Here is a 21,595-nt window from a genome sequence, read left to right on the forward strand (position 1 = left end):
TGTGGATAAAAGAAAAATTTGAGCAGAGTAAGAGGGACTGGGAATGTATTTAAATAAAGTGGCCAAGGACCTCATGAGAAGCGAACATTGGAGCAAAGTCTTGAAAGAGGCAGGGAGCTATGTAGGGGGAAAGCATTTGAGACAGAGGGAACAGCCAGTACTGAGGAGGACAGCTCTGGGATATTCATGGCCCAGCAAGGAGGCCAGTGCAGCTGGAGCAGAGTGAACCAGGGAGACAGTGGTGAGAGACAGGCCCAGAGAGGTATTGAAGGGGTCCTGATCATTTAGGGCCTTGTAAGCCAATGCAAGGATTTCCCCATCCTCCAGAAGAAGGGGTCACCATGTGATGTCTGCACATAAGCAGGATCTGTTAGCAAAGCAGGGGTGGGGGTAGAGGCATGGGGGTTGGGGGAGAATTGCAAGCCAGCGATGAACAGAGTCTGTCTCAGTAATAGGCTAAGTGGATAAAACTCTTTTAATATCACACAGAGAGGTAACTTTGGAAATGTTCTAGTAATTAAGACTTTTTTTCTTTTTTTTAGTAAGACTATTTAAAATCTCACAAGAAAAATTCACCACCATTAAAATTAATGAAGGACTGCATTTTATGCAGAAATTGATTTTTTCCCTTTTCCTGATTATCTGGGCAATTTCGTCTCTTGCCTCAAATCCCAAAGTCTCTGCTCTGTCAGTGGAGACCTGAGACTTGCTGTTACAATACAGGATGCTTTTGTAACTTGACTAATACCCTAGAGCAGTGTAGCGCAGTGATTCAGAGCAGGTCACACCAGCATCAGACTGCCCAGCTGCCTATCCAGGCTTAACGACTTTGTGCCTTAATTTTTCTCATCTGGAAAATGGGAAGGATGACAATAGCAGTACTTAATCAGGTTTGTGGTAGTACATAAAAAGCACTGAAAACCATAGTAGACCCATAGTGTGTACTTATTTATTAATAGCTGGTATTAGTTAGCTGTTATTAAGTAATTTGCCAGGTCACCTAGAGATTTGCTATCTTTGCCGTGGCTGCTGCAGCAAAAACTTCTCATCTGCAAGCATAAAACTATCAGTTCCCTTAACACGGAATTCTGGGAGCTTGCTGGGCTCTGCCTTCCAGCAGCCCTCTATAGATGAATTACTCGGCAGCCCTCGTAACTCTAGGGACATGCTCACCACATTTTTTTAAGATGATGGGATTGATTTTTATCTTTAATTTTTGCTTACAAGTAATTCATCTGTTATGAGAAAAATAACAAGCTCCAAAGGGAAAATGCAGATACTAGTCTGTTCCCGTACTGCCTTCAGTCAAAGGATAAGAATTATCTACCACTGATAAGCTTAATGAGAAACAACTTGCAAGTTATAATTTCAAGTTAGACTATAAATTGAGGTCTAGCTCTACCCATGGTGGTGGTGTTCTAAAATTCAGTTGAATACCTTCTCATTACCCTGTCATATTAGTTGGGACTCTTTCTGATGCAAGTAACTGAAAGCCAACTAAAACTAACTTCGAAAACAAAGGCGGGGGCGTGGGGTGGGAATTTATTGGCTCTTGCAAGTTAGAAGTCCAGGGCATTCTGATTTTAGGTGTGGCTGGATCAGTCTCAAGGCTCATCTGCTGTTCTCTCTGCCTCCAGGCTTTGCTTCTGTCTGTTGTGCTGGCTTCATTCTCTCCAAGGGAGAATTCATCTAGTATCAAAATGAAGGATAGGGCTTCCCTGGTGGCGCAGTGGTTGAGAGTCCGCCTGCCGATGCAGGGGACACGGGTTTGTGCCCCAGTCCGGGAGGATCCCAAGTGCTGCGGAGCGGCTGGGCCTGTGCATCCAGAGCCTGTGCTCCGCAACGGGAGAGGCCACAGCAGTGAGAGGCCTGTGTACCGCCAAAAAAAAAAAAAAAAAAAAAGAAGGATAACGAGGAAAAAACATGTTGAGGAGCCCAAAGCAATGACTACTATGGTAGATAATGTTCTGATTTACACATGATTGTTAATAAAGAAATGAATTAAATAGAGACCTACTCTCTCAAGAAATCCAAATTCTACCCATTATTCAGAGTCTAGGAAGATTTCCACGCCTGCCATGAAGGCTTCTCTGATAACCTCAGCCCCTAGTGATTGCTGCTTCATCGAAACTCTAAAGCATTGTCTGCACGGTTTATTTTGCAAAATAGCATGCATTGCTTTTTATTATTAACTTTGTATGTATAAAAATACGGACATGTATATTTTATATCTCCAACTCAATTCTTTTTTTACAACCACGATTATTTTTTCTTATTATGAAAGTTACATGTACTTCAAGTTATACATGGCAGATTGAACACTCATAGTTGTCACAGATTTCTCCCAATCTCCGCTGCCCCAGGCCCAAGTGATGGTAAAAGAATTTTGTTTAAGGCATAAACACACAAGGACAAAGAGAAAGCAAAAGCAACAGAATATTGGAAGCTGGAAAGTCAGTGGCAACTGACTAAGCAAAGACAAGGGACTGAAACAGCTTTGGGAGAAGCACAGACGTAAGCTGCTCTGGGCTACAGAACTCCAGAAAGACTGAGGAATGAGAGCTTCCAGAAACCTCTGAAAGTGGGGGTCCAGGGGGGCCTGAAAACAGAAGGCTTGGCTGAATGCCCATATGAAAGCACTTTGTCCCCCAGCCAGCACTGTACCCATAGGAGCAGGGCAACTGCCCTCCCCAACCTAGCAGAAAAGCAAGTGGGTGGTTTCTCACCTCTCCAGTACCTATGAGCTGGCAGAGGTACTCTGTGGCCTTGGAGGGTTCTGTGCTGACTGTTCCTATGATGGGGTGCTTTTGGGGGATCCTCAGAGCTACCCCCATTGAAGCTTTCTGACTAGCCCCCTAGATATGGGCAGTGCCTCTCTTCTGACCTCTGATTCCTCTCTCTGCCTCTGATCATCCAGAGTCACACCTCCTCTACCAGAGTCACAGCTCTCTTCCGGCCACCTCTTGGGCAGGATTCAAATATGGCTCCATGTAGTTTTGCTCCTATGAGTCCCATGTCTGGACAATGAGAAACACAAGCTCTTGCCAGTAAACATGGATGAAATTGTAGCTTATTCCCCGTGAAGACCTGTCTCCCTCTGCTGTGCCAGCGGGCCGGTGGCTCCAGCCCCCATCTCTTGCCCTCAGTATTTTCAGCACAGAACCAATGACTATCCCTTTGCCCTCAAATGCCACAGGATTTCTGTTTTTCTCTTGAATGGTCATGTTGAAGCCCTGTTGCTTGACTTGAGCAGAGAAGGAAGTCCTCCTCCATTCCCTTGCTGTTGGCTGGCGGGAAGACCATACAGCACACATTGTCAATGCTCTTGGAAGGAATCACCCCTCCTCCTCTGGCTCCGCAACCCTTTGATATCCTGAAAGTAGATAAAGAACTCACGAAATCAGCTTTAGAGCATCTTCTTTGCAAGCCCAGCACATGTGGTCTAGAATCCCACTTTGAAATATGGTAGTACTTGGCATCTATTTTTTCCATTTCAAACTTTGGGGTCTTAGTGGCAATCGAGGCATAAAAAGAGTTTCATTTTGATAAATAATGATGATGTGTTTTGGCAAGTGCTGTAATAGAAATCCCTTACGCAAAGAAGGACCGCTCCTTTTCCTGGAGTGACTGGGAAAGATCTCACAGAAGACGTAATACTTGAACTGCTTTCCAGGCAGAAAGTATATTATATGCAAAGCGTGACGATATGAGTAAGGCATGCTCTGTGAAGGGTTCAGTGAGGTGAGAACACAGGGTGTATGCTGGGTAATGGTGGATGAACTTCAAAAGCCAGAGGTCTCATGTGCCATGTAGACAGTTTGGCCTTCCTCTGAGTACAAAAGGGAGCTACTGAATGAAAGTGGCCTGGTGAGGAGAGGTCTGACTAGCCCAAATAACCAGGGAGGCCGAGTGAAGGCTGAAATGAAGGGAGGAGAGACAGGAAAGTTGAGCAGATAGGAAGGGATTACAATGGAGACTTGAGGTGGGGGAGCGGTCCTAGCTCTTGGGCCTCCTTCTTGGTTATCTGCACTTGATTATTATCATTTTGACTTACAGAGCATTATTCTTGTGGAGACAGCTCATGTTTTTGCTTAATTTCCACTGAGGTCATTCTTTGTTTTTAGAAATGCATTTTATGCAAAATATATAGAAAACAAGCTCAGAGTAATGGTTCCAAAAACAGGACTATGTAGCCCCTGAGAAAAAGAAAACCTTTGGGGTGTTGTTTCTAATTCGATTCATCTTTATGAAAAGTCACTTGAGAATTATTTTATAAGTCAAAAAAAGTGGATAAGTCTGCCACATAGCAACCACTTTCCCGACAAACAAAATTCGATATGTCAACATCTGAATTGCATCCACTAATTATTTGCTTGCATGTCTTGTTTTTTGATAGATTATTTGGAAATAATCTTATCCTTGATGCTACTCATTTCTCCTAAACACTACCACGCACATGGACATGTATTATTTTCACTTAAGTGTGGAACTTGTCTCCTGAGAATTCTGAGACAAATAAGAGCTAAACCACATAAATCCAGTCTAGGCCGTGCATTTTGGTTCCTCTTTGAATAATATGTTTCACACTACAAGGCTAAGGGGATCTTATTCTCAACATTATTGTCTCACCCTTGTATTTTCTTAATTGAATTCCCTATTGCCTGTAATAACAGCCTTCAGCAAACATTATGATTATCATATTTATGTTTTCAGTGGGATTATGAGATTTTTCTCAATTAAACATGAAGCAAATTTCAATACTCAAATCTCACTAGAAAACAGAGAGGCTTCTTGTTAAACAATTTCTAAATGTTCTTCCTCTTACCAGACTTGATTACAGATCAGTGTCAGTCACAAACTCATTGGTCACATGAACAAAATACCCCAGGGAGTGTCACCCCAAGTCCTCTATCATCTTATAGGAAGTACCCATGACTAAGCTTAAGTGCTGCTTTCTCAACACCCAACCTCACTGGACTCCTCGAAGGTCAAACTGTTGCCTTCATCTCAGCCTCCTCTGAGCCCCACATCAGGCCTGGCACACAGTAGGCCTTCAATTAATATTTATTATTTTATTGAATTTTAATAAAAAGACAGCCAGACCTCTTAGAAATCATGTCATAAATGGTTTTTTTTTTTTTTGGCTGTGTTGGGTCCTTGTTACTGTGCGTGGGCTTTCTCCAGTTGTGGTGAGCGGGGGCTACTCTTCATTGCGGTATGCGGACTTCTCATTGTCGTGGTTTCTCTTATTGCGGAGCATGGGCTCTAGGCACGCAGGCTTCAGTAGTTGTGGCATGTGGGCTCAGTATCTGTGGCTTGTGGGCTCTAGAGCTCAGGCTCAGTAGTTGTGGCGCACGGGCTTAGTTGCTTCGCGGCATGTGGGATCTTCCTGGGCCAGGGCTCAAACCCGTGTCCCCTCCATTGGCAGGCAGACTCTTAACCACTGTGCCACCAGGGAAGCCCATCATAAATGTTTTGAGGTATTTTTTTTTTTGGAGTTTGCTCACAGTCAGCAATTGTTTTATTGCTTTTACAATAAAAACTAAATCAAGGAAGAATCATTCACAGAAGGGGCACTTGAGTTATTTAAGGCCACTCCATGTCTCTCCCTGGCTCTGCTTTGGTCTTCTACTGAGCCTTTAGCTTTATGCCTTTAGCTTTAAATAAAGAAAGAGAAAAGGAGAGGAAGAAGATTAGAAATATTGGGTCAGCTTTTCCGAGGAGAAAAGAAGTACTACCGTTGTCAGAAACTGCAGGAAACATTTGTTGAGCCTACTAATTTGGGTGTGACTACAGGACCAATTGAATAACTAGGAAAGCGCTGCTTTGGAGAGGACAACCTATGAAGGACAAAGGGGCATAACTTCTAACTTGCTGACTTGTATTAAGAGAGGTCTAAACTATCTAAATAATCATCCAATGTTCCATTTATAATTTAAAAGCAGAACAAATGGTTGTTCATTAATATGTTGAAAATATTCATTTTACTCTGTATATTCGTTTAGGGGAAAATTTAATAATAGAGCATGGTTTAATTTTATGTTTTTACATAGATTTTACATAATCCAGGTATTGGAAAATCAATGTGTATTTATGACAGTTTTATAGAACTCGAGGCATGATTTTACTATGTTAAATTATTTTAGAGGATTACAGTTGTAGCTTTATCTTTCTGACATGTTATTGATCGTGACTGTATTTTATTTGATACTGAGTCCTTGGTAAGCCCTTAATTACAGCATTGTCTCTAGAGGAGAAATGTTCCATTTTATGGAAGACGTGATTTCTAAGAATACAATGTGGCAAAAAAGGGGGACTGACTATAAAATCTAGGAATATATATTTATGGCTATAACGTGATAACAGGAAGTGTCTTAGGAAGGAGGAGACTGGCTAGCAGATTGTAAGAAGGATAACCAGCAAAGACTTTCCAGAGAAAATAGGCCTCAATCTGTTATTTGAAGGAAAGAAAATGAAGACGAGAAGATATGCTGTAGGTGGTTACAGTTATTGTTATTTAATATCTGTTGAGCAGAAAGTGTTTTATTTCTTAGCTGAGTCACTCTACCTACTCCAGTTACACCAGGTAACAGAACACTCATGGCATAGAGAGTGAATGCATTTGTTTTCCTTCATAATATAACAAATCATTATTGATTACCTACCATGACCCAGGCACTATCCTGGGTGTTGGGAAATATAAAGACAATTGTAACTGGATTTTGTTCTCAAAAAGGTCGAAATCTAGTAGGGGAGACATACATGCAGTAAGGTAAATGCTGTTACAGAGATAGCATTGGAAGACAAAGAAGCAGATATTAAATCTATATTTGTGGCCACAAAGAAAGCTTCCAAAGAAAAAGTATGAAAGAATGAAGATGAACACATCCAGAAAGAGGCCCTGCTAGCCTGCCAAGGGCAGCCACCTCTCCCCAACAGGGCCAGCCTCACCCCATCCTATTGCCCTGCCACATGGTGAGAAGAGCATTCATCTAAAGGATGCTAGTGCTCCACAGAGAAGGCTCAAAGCCACTGTGCTTCTTCCCTCCCTAGCACCTCAGCTGGACATCCCTGGTGATCCCATTGGTGACAGACCTGACCCAGCGACAGGTCTGAGCTCTTCCTAGGACTTAGAGGATGGGGCTTGACTACATGTGATGTTTGGAGAAGTCACAGCATTGGACCCCCCTTGCATCTTTGGAAATAATGAAGTAAGGGTGCAGGTTAGGGCCACTTCTCAGCATCTCATCAATATCCCAGGCACACCCCCCATTCCCTCTCCAATTGTTGCTTCTGTGACCCAGCCCAAAGAAGCCTTATCTCTGCTATTATTCTTTTAAATCTTAATACAAAGATCAAGACTTTTCTAGTTTAACCAAGAATTTGATGCCTTTGTTCTCCTACTCCACCTCTCCTTGTGAAGCAGAGCTGGCCAGATTAGGGTTGGGATGGTGACAAGGTTGGGGGCAGGGAGGCAGGGTTCCACAGGATAAAAGCAGAATGTTCTTCGTTTTGTTTTTAAATCTACTAGTATATCACCCCTCTTGCACAGATGGCTTTGATTGTCTATCAGATGAGGTAGTTGCTGCTGTCCAGAGTTACAATTGAAGAAAGTCCTTAACATGGTTGAAAACTGAAAATTGAACAGTTAGATCCACACCTGAGGTACAGTACATCATGGGTTAAACAAGCTTTTTATGGGGTGACCTGCAAAATGAAACACCAATTGCAATCAGGAAAAAAAGAGTTCCAAAGCCCGAACTTTATTTATATGTACTGTAGAGGTGATTTTGTTAATATGCATCCTGATATGTCTGATCTTGGGGATTTATAAATGCACGTGCTAATGGTTTGTATATCCACAGTACTGAGAGTTCCTTGTTTTTATCATATTATAGATATGCTTATATTATCAGGAATATATTGATATGATCTCTTTGATTCCATTCAGTTAAGCAAATTTCCCTGATCTAAAGTAATTCATCCTGATTTTTGGCAGTGACTGGCCAATCTCCTGCATATTTTGTAATGATAAGAGAGGACTCTTGTGTGTGTGCTTTATCACAATGATCCTGTGTAGCAGCCACCTGCACAAGCATAAATCTTCCCTGGTAGCCCCCCAACTTTGGGAGCAGATCTCCAATATATAAACCCAGTGTTCACAGTAGCTGCTGCCACAGAGCCACCAGAACAGCTTTTGAGTGACTGCTTCTCTTTACTGTTTCCACCTGTCTCCCCACGCTCCCTGTAGTATGTTGCAGTCCTCCAAGGTTTGGTGCTCTGGCCTCTTTCTTCCTGATTTATCTGTCTGTCTAGGTGATCTCGTTTAGCCTCTAACTCCAGCCCCAACCTCTCCTCCGAACACGTCATACTCATGTCTAACTGCCTCCTTGAAATCCTTACGTGGAAGTACCTCAAACTTAAGATATACAGAATAGAACTCCTTCCTAAGTCCCTTCTACCACCTACAAACATTACACACAAAAAAAACATGCCTTCCGTAGTATTCCTCATTTCAGTAAAAGGCAACTCCGTTCATCCAATTTTCGCAGTTTCTTGAGCTGAAAACCTTGGAGTCGTCATTGATTCCTCTTTCTCTCATATCCAGTCTATACCCAGGATTCAATGACATTTGGCCCTTACCTCCACCATCACCCTGATCCAAACCATCATCATCCCTCACCTGGATTATTACAATAGCTGGCTAACTGGCTTCCTTGCCTCCATCATTCCTTTCCCATAGTCTATTCTCCTCAGAGTAGACAGAGTGAGTTTCTTAAAATAAGTCCGACCAGACCAGTTCTTTGCTTATAATAAAACCCCAAGTCCTTCATCATAACTTATAAGACCATGCATGATGTGTCCTTCCTTGACCTTGAAGCTCTGACCTTATCTCATCTCCCCAGTGCCCTCCACTCTCACTTAGCTCCAACTACACTGGGATACCTCAAACATGGCAGAAAACTTTCCCACGACCTTTGTACTTTCTGTTCTTTCTGCCTGGAATGTTCTTCCCTGAGGTAACCTTCACTGCCTTCAAGTTCCTGCTCAAATGTCACCTTATCAGCAATGTCACTGACCATTCTATGGAAAAGACAAGCCCTCTGCCCAGTCTTCCCCTTTTCCCCTTACCCAACTTCATTTTTCTACATAGCACTTACCACCTGACATATTACACATTTTTGTATTTGTCAACTGTTTCTCCACACTACTCAATTTGGCCCGTGAAGAGAGAGACTTGGGGTATTTTATTCTCTATCCTACCCACAGCAAATAGAACAGAGATTGGCACAGGATCAGTGCTTTTAAAAAACTTGTTGAATAAATAAATGAAAGAATTTTAGAGACCTCAAGACATCGTGTTCCCTAACACCTGGCCACATGGTTGCTGGCTGTAGCCGGAGGATGTTCCATTGGAACTGCCCTACTTCAGTCAAAACAGCTCATGAAAATCCGAGTTTCATGATGAGTATTGGCAATACATCTGGTAACATTATACTGCCCTGGCACCCAACCCAGGAGGGCCTACACCTGGAATGTTACATGCAGTTTTAGCTGTTATCTCTCAAGAAAGGTCCAAACAAAAGCAAGGAAAAGGAAAGGTCTGCCAGAGTAAGGAATAGAATATTTCAGTCTGCAGTGACAAACAATGAGGAAATATAATCAAAATCTAGAAAATAATGTGATAAAACCCAAAATGAACTTGTATACCAAATCCAAGATATTAAAATAATGGAGGGAAACCCTTTAAAACTTGGAAGGTAGCACAGTGGGACAGAAATTTCATGGGCAGTGAGATAGGCACCCTTGTGTTAAAACCAAACATTTAGCTGCATGATCTTGGACATGAACTACTATGAACTAGCACTTACATGTAAAATTAAGATCATGGTACCTGTGTCTTCATCTGTCATGAAGAGAATGCACATACAAGGCACAGAGTATTCTCGTCCTGTGATGAGGAAAATATTGGGATAAATAAAAGGAAGAGTTTTTTTCCTTTGTTTTTTATTGAAGTATAATTGACTTACAAAAGGAAGTCTTAAAGCAGAAGGCAAGCTTAGATATGTTTTGTTAAAGAATAGAATCAGGTGAATTCATAAGAGGTAGAAAATAGATATCTTATATTCATTCTGCATTTTACAATTTTTAGACTGTTTTTACTGACTTTATCTCCTTTGACCCCACAAGCTATCTTATAAGGTAAGAAAGGTAGATATTATTAAACCCATTTTACAGATGAGGAAACTGAGGATGGGTTTTCTTTTAAGTCCTCTTAATACAAGTTTAGTGATCTTCCAACTACTCCACAGGGCCTCCTTCTAGAATTTAAATCACTTCTCAGAAAAGCTGAGTCACTTAGGAGAGACTCACTGTGGGTGATTAATGAAAACAAAAATGTCTGAGTATTTAGTGTGTAAGTCAAGAACCAGCAAACTCTTTCTCAGCATACCTCTTAGGCCTGTTATGAAAATATTCAACTGGTTGAGACCTGGATCTAGTTCTCCAGAGCAAGTTTCTCAGTTCACTGTTTGCTGTCCTTAACTAGGCATGAATGCAGTCTCTCAGGAGGCATGCCCACAGAGATTTTCCTCCTGCCTCTGGTTTGGAGGGCATGTTGTTCTGCATTCCCAAGGGTGGAGGGCAGACTTGGGAAGCTTGGGTCTTCAGTCACAATAGTCCCAGTTACAGAAACAGATAAACCAAATTTATAACAACTGTTTCCACAGCCTCAAATACCCACCATTTGTCCCATGACCTTCTGTCTTTAAACAAATGCCAAAAAAGGAGATTCAATTATTCAGTCGGGCTAATAAGGAATCAGTTTATGCTGAAGTTCAGTGTTGGGTTTATGTAATTTTACATTACAGGTCACGCTGAAAGCTTTATGCAAGCTTGTAGCTGCAGTCAGGGCAGAGTCCTGCCTTTCTTTGTAGTTAAACTAGTAACTAGGCAGAATTGATCCTCAAAGAAGAAAAAGCCAATCACACCACACCAGTTTTGGGAATGAAAAATAACAGAGAAACAGCGTTCATTCATCCATTCAATAAATATTTATTGTGCTCTTTTGAAGTGGCAGGCACCATACAAGGTATTGGGAATATAAAATGGAAAAGAAACAGTCCCCTGGTCTCAGAAGCCCAGGGTTTGGTGGGCAGATAGACACTGCACAGTCTGAGTCATTTACAACACAATGTAATAAATATTATGACAGAAAGAATTACAAGGTACAATGGGAGTCTACGCTGCATAATTCTTAAGTGTTACTAGGAGATATCACCTCAGCAATTAGAGTGACCTATTCATCCCAGTTAGCTGGGACTTTCCTGGTTTTACCACTGATAGGCCTGTGTCCTGGGAAATCTCCCAGTCCCAGGCAAACAGGGATGGTTGGTCACCCTACCTGCGACGCTAAACCAAAAAAAATGTTATTTTGCTCTCTTTGCAAAAGACTAAGTTCATTCTGAGGGTCAAGTTCAGTCTGATGGGGTCAGAATGACCCCATCAGACTGAAGTCTCAATAGTTGATGGAAAAATCAGTGGCCTTTCATGGATCTGCCAGACACAAATGAGTCAGCCTGCCATGTTAATAGAGCTCAGACATCGTTTCCCTGGCCCTTGACTAGAGTCCTAGGCCATCTATTTCACCTGCGTGAGTGTGCATTTATTCACCTGTGAGACTGCAGGAGATGTGATATTAGTCAGTTATGGCACTAAATCTTGGTGGTGGATAATCACAGAAACTTCTCTGCACTGCAGGTCAGCTGGGGCTGTGCTGCTCAGCTCCTCACTCCAGGACCTAGGTAGATGGAGCAGCCACCATCTCCGCCATTGTCTGTCTGCAGGTCGGAGGGAAAGAGCAACAGCCTTCCTGCCTCAGAAAACGTTTTCTCACCATCCACCAGCAATCCCTAAAACAATGCCAGCTGATTTTAGGCTTTTTTGTTGCGGCAGCATAACCTGGCCTATTCCAACTGATGGGCATACCCTATCTATGGTGCAGATGTGACCCATAGAGGAACTAAGAGTGGTGAAGAATGTTTGGTGCCCTCTTAAGGGGTGATGTGAATGCCCTGGAATGCTGTCTCCTTGGATTACTCATCTAAACGGTCTTGTTTAGAAACCAAAGTTAGCGTTGAGGTTAAGGTTAGGGTTAGGGTGCTGCTAAGGAGCCAGAATTCCTAGTGTGACCTTTAATACAGACTTGTCAGTTACTCACAGACAAACACTTTTCCCACAACGGAGACTGTAGCCGTGGTCGCACCCAGCTATTTTTCTGACAAAAAGTGAGCAACTGGTCACAGGGCCAGAAAGTGTGGCTGCCACAGCAATGCCCCTCCCTGCTACTGAACAAAACAACTATGCTCTATCATTCTCATGTTTTAAAAATGGACTTTTTAAAGCCGCTGGATCATTTGGAACAGATTTCCTATGAGTTTTATAACATTTTAACTCTATTCCCCTCCATTTGAGTTTCATCGTAAGTTTCCTGTTCGTGCTAAAGATAGTCATAAACAAATTCTGTGGTCTGTATCTCAAAAAGGGAAACATGTGTAAAGTCCAATTATCATCACTTTTCTCTGAGAATGGAAGAGTTCTGCTTCCTAGAGGGTGATGTTCATTTGAAAATTGCCCTTTGACAGGCAATAAAAGGAACATCCGAACTAGTGGCCTCTCATTTTTAGAAATCATTGGAAAGAATCATGTGGATAGCCATAACACCCAACTACAGGGTGAGTAACAAGAAGGGTTGTCCACTAGGGATCATCCAGCAGGAGTTTCAACATGGCTGAACTTCTTTATAAAAGAAGTCGTCCATTAACTTCTGAGGAGCATCTATATAACACAATGCCCATGTAACAGGGACATCAAAAAGTTCTGACCTTTTAGTTAAGTGAAGTGAAATATTTCTCGTAGTCTGATGGTCCTTTAAAAAATCATAAAAGTTTAATTCTGTTTAGATGACTCCCATTATGATCTTGCTTGGAAATGAGTTCTCCTACAGCATGAGTTTTATAGTGACTGATTTCCTCCCCTGCTCAACATAGCAATTACTTAGCTGTGTTCATATGTATTAATGCACATTCTCTAGAGTTCAATTTAGTTCGTTTCACTCCTGATGACACGGGGAATGAAATTTCAGCATAATCTCATGAGGATCCATGGACAGGAAATTGTCCAATGGAGGAACTCCAGTGAGGCAGAGAGAGACCCGCTTGCATCTGCAGTTGAAGATATCAGATGGTGGAAGCCCAGAGACAAGCATAGAGAAATTGGTTCCTGAGGATAGAAGGAGAGTCTCCTGGGCAATGCTCAGCTCAGGAAATAAGTACCTCTCCTACTGTTAGAGGTCTATTAGGTCCCTCCTTAGTTCATGGGCAGAGGACTTTCACAGAGTTACAGGCACTGGGAATTCTAGAGGAGGCATTTTATGGAGGTTCCCAAAATGCATTCCAAGTATAAAGGACTGCAGAGCAACATTACCTGCAATGCACAAATCAGTCCTAAACAGGAGCAGAAAAGGAATGAATATTTCCCAACATAGGAGCCTCAGATCCTTAAGTTTCCATGAAGGGACTTAGAAGAATCAGAAACTATGCTCAAGATTCCCCCAAAATCTCATTCACTTACTTGTTTTTTGTTTTTTGTTTTTTTAAAAAAATTTTATTTATTTATGGCTGTGTTGGGTCTTCGTTTCTGTGCGTGGGCTTTCTCTAGTTGCGGCGAGCGGGGGCCACTCTTCACCGCGGTGTGCGGGCCTCTCACTGTCGCAGCCTCTCTTGTTGTGGAGCACAAGCTCCAGATGCGCAGGCTCATTACTTGTGGCTCACGGGCCCAGTTGCTCCGCGGCATATGGGATCCTCCCAGACCAGGGCTCGAACCCGTGTCCCCTGAATTGGCAGGCAGATTCTCAACCACTGCGCCACCAGGGAAGCCCTCACTTACTTGTTGATTCCTTCAGTGAGTGTGTATCAAGGGCCTATTATGTACTAGGTGCTCTGCTAGGCCCAGGGAGTTAATCTGCAAATGAGACAGCTCTAGTCCCTGACAGCATGAAGCTCATGTTCTACTGGAGTTGCCTGGTATTACATAACAACTTTCAAAATTAGTTAATTAATTAAACTTGTGGTAAATGTTGCAAAAGAGAAATATAAGATACTTGGAGAGCATATGACAGAAAACATTACCTGGTCTGAGTTTCAGGGAAGGCTGCGCTGAGGACATGCTGTAGAAACTGAGAGCCACATAAGATGAGTCATAGTGACCTTGGCAAAGAGGTGAGGGAAAAACATTGCAGAGAGAACTGGAAAGGCAAAGGCCTCAGGTGAAAAGGAGAATGGCATTCTCAAGGGACAGAGAGACAGCCAGGTGACTGGAGCACAGATGATGGACGAGAAGATGAGGAGAGGGCAAGGGCTGTCAAGGGCCTGAGGCCTGAGCTGGAGGAGGGAAAATGGCTGACTGTTAAATTATACAAGTAATAGAAATTGTATTACTTGTGGTCGAATAATAAACAAATCACATAATACAGAAGAAAATGAAAAACTCCATGAGAGACTTTCTCCATCTACCCTCCACCCCAGTCTTATGTTAGAAGTAACCACTATGAGCAGTTTTGTGTGTGGATTTCCAGATCCATTGCCAGAAATATTTTAAAAGGAGAGTTGTTTTGCATTATACTTAGATGACTTTATACTATATATATTATTGTGAAAATTTTCTTTTCATTTAGTAATATGAGAATATCTTTGTGAACTTGAGACAGGAAAGAAGAAAGAAAGAAAAAGGAAGAAAAGAACAAAAGAAAGAAGGAAGAAAAAAGGGAAGGAGGGAGAGACATATGTATCGGGCTGGCACAAGCAAAGGCAAAACCAAAACACCTCTGTTGGGAGTTATCCACAACTCAGAAGACACATGATTCCAAAAATATAAAACAAATAAAAATACCCTCTAAAGATGAGCTCTCAATAAACCTACAAATCACACACAGAAACAAATGCCCAACTGGAGTTGCATTAAATACACAGATTATCTTAAAGACAATTGGCATCTTTAGTATAATAGATAACCTATTAAGTATTTACTATGTGCCTGGCACTGGGCTGAGTGCTCTAAACAGATCATTTAATTTAGTCAGATCATTTTAGTTAATTTTCATACTTGATACACGAGCTAACTAATATTATTACTCTCCCTTTACAAACAAGGAAGCTAAGCCTTAGAGGAGTGAAGCGACTTTCCTGAGATGACGCAGAAAGGAATTGCTGGCATTCATACTCACACAGTCAGACCTCAGGCTCATAACCACTACATTAAACTTTTCGTGTAGAAACATGGAGTGTATTTTCATGGATTCAAGTGTTATTTTTCTATCTTTCAATAACAGTTTAGAGCTTTTTAAAAATGTGGATTTACATATTTTTATTAAGTTTGCTTCTAGGTATTTTATAATTTTTGCTCCTTTTGTGAGTCAGATCCTTTCTGCCATTACATTTTCTAATTGGTTACTGCTGGTGATTGGGAGATCTATTGATTTTTTTAAAATCTTGTATCTGACTACTAAGCTGCCTTGTTAACTTCCAGTTGATTCTCTTGTATATTCCAGGTAGTCAAGGTGAGGTATGTAAATAATGACAGCTTCCCCTCTTTCCCCTGACTACCTCACTTGCCAATATTTGTGCATTTTATGGTGTAGGGGTAAGTTCATAAGGTAGTACTGGTGGGCAGGGCGGTCTTTAATTCATTCCAGAAAGAAACAACTCTCTTTTGAGCACAAGGTTATGAAACAGCTTGACAGATTCCAGAAATTGGGAGTAGTTTGACATGACTATAAGGTAGGGTACAAATGAGAAAAGCAAGAGATGATAACTTGAAACACAGGGGATCTTGAAGGATGACAAGCCATTAAAAGATGTTAAGCAAAGATGTGGCACAGTAAGATTTACATTTTAGAAAAAACCCCAGTGTCAGCAGTGTAGAGACTGATTGAGGAAGATAAACCTAAAGAAATGGAGAAAAGTTAGGAGACTAGAGCAATAATACAAACAAGTGATAAGCCATCCATGGGGTAATAGGGAGAGGACATGAATCTGTGAGAATGGAATCGCTACTCATTCAGCCTCCTTCAAGGTGTGATCTTGAACCAGTTAATCTCCCCAAGCCTCAGTTCTTCTAATCTGTAAAATTAGGATAATAGCACCAACCAGGTATGGCTACAAAGTTTAAGATAATGTGTGTGAAGTGCACTAAAAAATGGTAGCTCTTTATTATTGAGCTATACAATGGCAGTGAGAATAAAGTTGAAGTCACAGATTCTAGAAATGCATCTCCATCAAAGTGCCATGCCAAAGCTATCACTTCCTATTCTGAGTTATCAGACTTAAGTTATTGAGGAAGATGAAGCTGTGTATCAGCACCCTTTCAGCCACACCCCAAGTTCCACCTCTCCTGTGCTCTTTGCTTCCTCTTCTCCCTGCCCACATTCCACCTTTAAGACTACTGTGGGTGTTGGATTTGCATCATGAAACAGCTGAAGTGCATGGCTCAAAAATTAGTATGCTAACTCAACAACAACAACACAACCCAATTAAAAAGTGGGCAAAGTATTTGAATGGACATTTCTTATTTCTCCTAAGAAGATATATAGATGGTCAACAAACACATGGAAAGATACTTATCACTAGAAAAATGTAGATCAAAACCCCAATGAGGTACCACTTCATATGCATTAGGGTAGCTACAATAAAAAAAAAAAAACACAGAAAATAACAAATGTTGGCAAGGATGTGGAGAAACTGGAACCCTCGTACACTGTTGGTGGGAATGTAAAATGGTTCAGCCCCTTTAGAAAGCAGTTTGGTGGTTCCTCAAAAAGTTAAACATAGAATTATCAAATGACCCAGTGATTCTACTCCTAGGTGTATACTCAAAAGAATAAAAAATAGGTGTTTAAACAAGTACAGGTACACACATGATATGGTGTGAATGTTTATGTTCCCCCCAAAATCACATGTTGGAATCCTAACACCCAATGTGATGATGTTAGAAGGTGGGACCTTTAGGAGATGATTAGGTCACAAGTGTGGAGGACTCATGAATGAGATTAGTGTTCTTATAAGAGAGATTCCACAGAGCTCCCTAGCCCCTTCTACCATGTGAAGATACAACAAGAAGTCTGTGTCCCAAAAGGGGCCCTCACCCAACCATGCTGGCATCCTGATCCCAGACTTCCAGCCTCCAGAATTGAGGGCAATAAATTTCTGTTGTTTATAAGCTACCCAGTCTGTGGTATTTTATTATAGCAGCCCAAACGGGCACATGTTCGTAGAAGCACTGTTAAAATAACTAAAAGGTAGAAGCAGCCCAAATGTCTGTTAATGGATGAATCCATTAATATGTGGTATATATATACATTAAATGGAATATTACCCAGCCAGGAAAAGAAATGAAGTACTGATACATGTTATAACATGGATGAACCTCAAAAACATTATGCTAAGAGAAAAAAGCCACACAAAAATTATATATTGTATTATTCCATTTCCAATAGATATCCAGAATAGGTAAATCCACAGAGACAGAAGTACTGATACATGCTACAACATGGATGAAACCTCAAAAACATTCTGCTAAGTGAAAAAAGCCACACAAAAGATTATGTATTGTATGATTCCATTTCTAATAAATATTCAAAATAGGTAAATCCATAGAGACAGAACAAAGATTAGTAGTTACCAGAGGCAGTGCCAAGGGAGAGTGAGGAACAATTACTTAATATGTATGGGGTTCCCTTCTGGAGTGATGAAAATATCATGGAACTAGAGGTGGTAGTGACACAACGTTGTGCATATACTAAATGCCACTGAAAATGTTCACTTTATAATGGTTCATCTTATGTTAATTTCACCTCAATAAGATACATAAATAATATATATTATATATATTTTTTAACTATTATGAGAGCCTCTTCACAGAAAGTGGATGTGATTGGCTGCTAGAGTTCATAGCCTCAAGTCACCCCTGGATAAAAAGTAGTTTGCATTAAACCACTATGGTACCCAGGCATTCTTTATTGTTTAACACCACCAATAGCCCCAACTGGAGCAGTGCAGTATCCTACATTACCTTTAACTAGTCGCAAACTTTGTTGGGAGCCCTTATTTTTCCTCTCCATTATCTTGTCTTCCCACAGTCCCTCTGAATACTCCCTGCCTTGGGCTGGCTCCAGGGGCCTTTTGGAGGCAATATTTCTCCTGGTGAGTTGCTGAATTTTCTTTGACTATGATATCGCTTTGAAAGAGCTCACATACTGTTATGTGAAATTATTCAGTCTTTTTTGTCTAGACTGTAAGCTCCATGAAGGTGGGAACCAGGCTGCTTTGGTTCACCACTACACCTAGCACAGAATACAACAAAGAAACTTAGGTGTTTAGATGCCCATCTCACCGGACCTGTTTTTTGCTATTTTGCCTGCTTTTGAGTAGAACAGCACCTGAAGCAAAAAGCCAGATATTTAAATGATTTTTCAGCTTTAACATTTGACTTTATAATTATCTCGTGCACATAGAAAAGGAGATTGACTAGGAACTAGCTAATGCTTCTCTTATATCGCCATTCCCTCCCCAGTCAAACACCACCTTGGCTCCCGTATCAACTGATAAAACACAGGATCCTTCTCAACCTCTTCCAACTGTAGCTCTTCCATTGTGCTTGTTCATTACTGCCTGATGGTAAAAATTCTAGGATAGTGATTCAACATACTTTGAAAAGTGAAATAACATTTTCATTTGTTTCTTTCTACTCAGAATTCAAACTGATTAATTAGTTGTGTTAAAAAAAAAAAAAAGACAAAGCATTAAACAACCTCTCACTTCACTTTTTTTTCTTTTATTCAAGGTGACTCAATTCCGTCCAGTTGCTGACAACGGTGCCAGTACTGGAGGCTGAGATTGTACTGTTTTATTGCTCTACACAAACAAAGTGCTAATCTGGCCTTAAGGCTCCAAGAAAGACTCTACAGGTAATAATTACAGGCACGCGGTGTCCCAAAAGAAAAAAGATGTTTTGACACTGTTAAGAATCACCATGCGTAGGTGCCTCCTGCATTGAGTACAATACGTGGGAAGAATACCAATTTACTAGCCAGAGAGTTTGGGGTTTGAATCTCAGCTCTGCCACTTACCATGTGAACTTGAGCAAGTTATTAAACATCTCTGAACATCAGCTTATTAATCTTTAAAACTGGAAAAATGATTAAGTCATAGGGTTTTTGTATGCATAAAATATGTTATTGATTTAAAGACAGCCTGACACATACTAGGCTCTCAATTAATAGCCATTATCATCATTCTAAGCAGAACTCATCTTATTGGTGTGAAATTTCATTTAGCTCTTGTTTACGCGCGCACACACACACACACACACACACAGAGGCATCTCCTCGCCTCATTTTCAGGCTTACTTGGTAATAAAACTGCCGAAAGAGAAAAGTAAGACAAACTGTATAATGTACCAAATCCATGAAAACAGTTCTCAAAAACTCTTAATCTATATGAATTCTGTTAGACCAAACATGTCTTCATTTGTTTTACCCCTATTTACCAAATATTAAACAATTTTTGCTACTGCTTTCCTTGTCAGAATCCATAATTTTCTATCACAAATATATACCCAAGTTTCCACAACATACATGGATTCCCCACAGGAAACTAAAACCAGACATAATTTAAAAAAAGAACATCCAGGAATATATTTTTCAAACACTATCTGATTTTTAGGAGGCCCAGAAATGATTCTTATAATTTTTATAATAAACTGAATTTAAATCAGTAACTATTTAGAGGATGCCTACTACATTCCTGACACAGGAGAGATTCAAAGATAAATGCAATACAGTCTGTGTCCTTGAGTAGCTTATAGTCTAGTAGAAACTTGATAAGCTCAGCCAAACATCAGATCTTATTCTTCGAACAAATCCGCTTTATCCTAGCATAGTGTGTTCAGTGGATCTCACAGAAACAGATTAGACAAAATCAGTTGGAAACAGTAGAGGTAATTTTCCAAATTCTTCGGACAGATAATCTTGCTTTAAAGGATAACAAAACAGAAAAGGCATTCTGAATTATCTCTTGTGGCTGGCTCTGTGTTTGTATTCACCAAGTAGTTACTCAATTATCTTTTTCTATGCAGATGGCACCATGGCAGAGAAGCTCTGGCAAGAATATTTGCAAAATGAGGTATTTCCAATTTTGTACCAAACATGATGACATTTAAGTAACTCAAGGGAAATAAATTTGTACACTGTGCTAGATATTCCATGCTTAGAATTTTTATGTGGTACACTAGGTAAATTCCATGTAAATAGTTTTCCTTAAGAAACAAAATGTTCACAAAGACACCCTTGTTGATTTTTTTTTTCCATTTCAAAGGTTAATCCAAAATTTGACCTTCTGTACAATACTGGCACACAGTGAGCCAGACACTTGCAAGTGAATGTTGCTTTTTGGTAGCTAAGCTCTCTGGGGGGGGAAGAAGGAATGGTACATCATTTGCACTCCACCACTAGGGAACTATTTATAGTCCAGCAATCTAATGAAAACCCTGGTGACCTGGAAAAGTTAATGTGCCTTTCAGTGTCTTATTTACACCCAAGGAGTAACTCAGGATCAAATCCAAGATGTATACATGTGTTTTCTCACACACACACACAGACACACACACACACACACACACACACACACTCACTTATCCCATTCAGTATGAAAGCCAGAAAGAATTACACAGTCTATATTTATTTGGGTTCTTGCATTACACAGCTGATAATTGAAGACACAGCAGAATAATAAAGTTCTACTAGAAACACCTTCAAGAAAATGATGGACCAAACTGGAGATAATTAGAGTCCAACAAAAACACCAAAAAAAACCCAAATCACAGTATTCCTCCCCTTAAAAGTTTAATGAAATTCAAAGGTTAAGTCAGAAAGTGAAACCAGTGGAGTGGGAAATGTAGTCTGAAAGAAGGTTAAATATCAGTTACATATACTTATGTTATTAAAATGATAGCGTAATTATTACTGGCATAAGTGTGTGTCCTAGTTTACAAGGCTCCTCTCTTTTTGGAGTTGGACCCACTTGGACTCCACTACATTCAAGAAGACTCTCCTCACTCTTCTCAGACCAGGTTAGGTGCCCTTTCATGTGCGCCTTATCTTACCACTGGTCAAGTAAGCCTGGAAAGAATTCTGTATGATAGATGTAGTTTTGATCTCCACTTTACAGATAAGAAAACTGAGTCCAGAGAAACTGAGTGAGCTGTCTCCTCAAGATCACAAAGCAGAACCGAGAACCAAACTCCTATCAAATGAGTCCAAATCCCATTGTCTGGCTGCAGCTCACAGGGCAAAGGTAATTCAGTGGACTTCTCTTCCACTTTAAGATTGCACAGCTGAATTAAGAAAGTAGGAAGATGAGCAATTATCTGTTGACTTTGGGCAAGAAACAGAGAGCATTTGAGTAATTATGATAAGAATGCATTGAGCATTACTGTGTGCCAAGCCCTTGACTAAGTGCTGAGTGCCTTCTCTCATTTCTTT

General features: G+C 40.7%; 1 long non-coding RNA gene across 1 annotated transcript; it reads left to right on the forward strand.

The window, feature by feature from the left end:
* Nucleotides 1–18,907: 18,907 nt before the first annotated feature.
* LOC132433240 (uncharacterized) lies at nucleotides 18,908–21,371 on the forward strand. Its single transcript, XR_009521096.1, has 3 exons — nucleotides 18,908–19,021; nucleotides 20,191–20,237; nucleotides 21,282–21,371. It is a non-coding gene; the product is annotated as an uncharacterized lncRNA (long non-coding RNA).
* The last annotated feature ends 224 nt before the right edge of the window (nucleotides 21,372–21,595 follow it).

The sequence above is a fragment of the Delphinus delphis genome, chromosome 11 (assembly GCF_949987515.2).
Source record: "Delphinus delphis chromosome 11, mDelDel1.2, whole genome shotgun sequence".
In the NCBI taxonomy this organism is placed as follows: domain Eukaryota; kingdom Metazoa; phylum Chordata; class Mammalia; order Artiodactyla; family Delphinidae; genus Delphinus; species Delphinus delphis.